This window comes from Sciurus vulgaris (assembly GCF_902686455.1).
Source record: "Sciurus vulgaris genome assembly, chromosome: 6".
Classification (NCBI taxonomy): Eukaryota; Metazoa; Chordata; class Mammalia; order Rodentia; family Sciuridae; genus Sciurus; species Sciurus vulgaris.
In genome coordinates, this window is record NC_136466.1 from 25,731,703 (window position 1) to 25,733,554 (window position 1,852).

Here is a 1,852-nt window from a genome sequence, read left to right on the forward strand (position 1 = left end):
TTTGGGCTCCCAAAAAGCCAGTCTTCCCAAGCGCTTGCCTGTGTTCCCACGTCCCAGCCAAGATAGCCTTCTGACCACCGCTCTGGTCTGAGAGCAAACTTCCCAGACCCTCTTTCCTCCTGCCTGAACCTCTCTCCATTTCACTTAAGCTGCTGTGAAAAGCCCCACTCAGTGGCTACTGCCCCTCAGCACCTGTGGCTTCCGCTGCTGAAATGCCCTTCCCAATCTCAGAACATGCAGAGCATCCTTCAAGACCCAGTTCAGCACCGCTCCCTCTGGGAAGCCACCTCCAGCTCCCTGGGGCAGAGGCTGTCCTCCGTGCTCCCCCAACACCTTTGGAGTCTTTTTCATGAGCGTTTTGTTAGATTCCTGAACGGGCCTCTCTCATTTCCCTTTGAGTTCTGCGCGGGTGAGGACTGCCCCGTGGCCCTATCGCTGCTGTATCTGTAGTTTCTGGAACACACACTGTGCATTCAGTAAATGTTTATGAAACGAGTGTGTGAGGACTGCGTGGCCTCTCTCTCCTCTAGTTTATATCCTGGCTACCGGCCTCCCTGTGGTCCAGCTCCATCCTCTTTATCCCAGCTGCCGACTGTGGGTTTAGGCCTAGATGCTTCATTAATTAATAATAATGAGTCACTGTACTAGCCTCGGGAGCATTGTAAGTGATACAGTGTCGGGAGAAGGCAACGGGATGTGGAATTTCAATGAGGCTGGAGTGGTTCTTGAGACAGAGGAGATGCCATGTGTCATCTTTCCCTCTGTGCCAGCTCGCACACACCAGCCTCCACGCCACGTGGAGCCGCTTCGTTAGCCATTCCGATTCTAATTCTAGGCTGCTTGGAGGGATGGCGAGTGAGTGCCACATGTCAAGTGAGGTGAGCTGAGTGGCAGTCCCCCAAAGACATCCGGGTCTTAATCCCCGAAGCCTTGAGTGTCCCCTTACAATGCAAGAGGGATTTTGCAGATGTGATCAAGCTCTGATCTTGAGAAGGGGGGATGATCTGAACCATTTGGGTGCACCCCACATGTGAAGCACAAGGGTCCTTATAAGAGAGAGAGAGAGACTGGACTACAGAAGAGGAGAGGATGGGATGATGGATACCCAGATGGACTGATGGACTTTGCAGATGGAAGAAGGGACCACAAGCCCCTAAGAGGCCACCACAAATGACAAAAGACTCTGAGAGTCTCAGTGTCTCAGGAAGAACAGACCCCTGCCAACATCTGGACTTTCGCCCAGTGAAATTGATTCTAGACCTCTGACCTCTAGAACTGTGAAGAGAATAGGTCTGTGTGTTAAACCACAAAGCACATGGTAATTTACTATAGCACCAATAGAAAACGAGTACACGAGGCTGCTACTCCCTCTTCGGGACAGCTTGATAGAAGGTTGTACTCTTTTCTGGATGGAGTCTCAGAATTATTCTTAACAATGCACCTAGCAGGCACTAACAACTGGTCGGAGTTGGAAAAGGATGAGGGAACTTATTTTCCATCTCTGAGCAGGGCCAAATATTTCTTTCAATGGGTAGGGAAAATGGGAGCTCAGAGAGTTGAAAAGACTTCCCCGGGGGACACACATGGTGCATTAATGGCAGGGCTGTGTCCTGCAGGCCAGGCGTCTTTCCTTCATGCCAAACGTAGTAGGCTGAATATGAAGGGCTTTATGTCAGCCCTTCAAGCGTCCAGGTTGGTGGCAGAAACCTCAGTGGTAATACAGTTCTGGTTGGATTGAGCTCCCAGCAGGAATCAGCTCTTTTCCCCCCGAAGCCAGGACTTGTTTAAAGAAATGGCCCTGCTGGGACCTTTCTGCTGTGCAGCACAAACCAGGTGAGATCCCTGGAGCCGC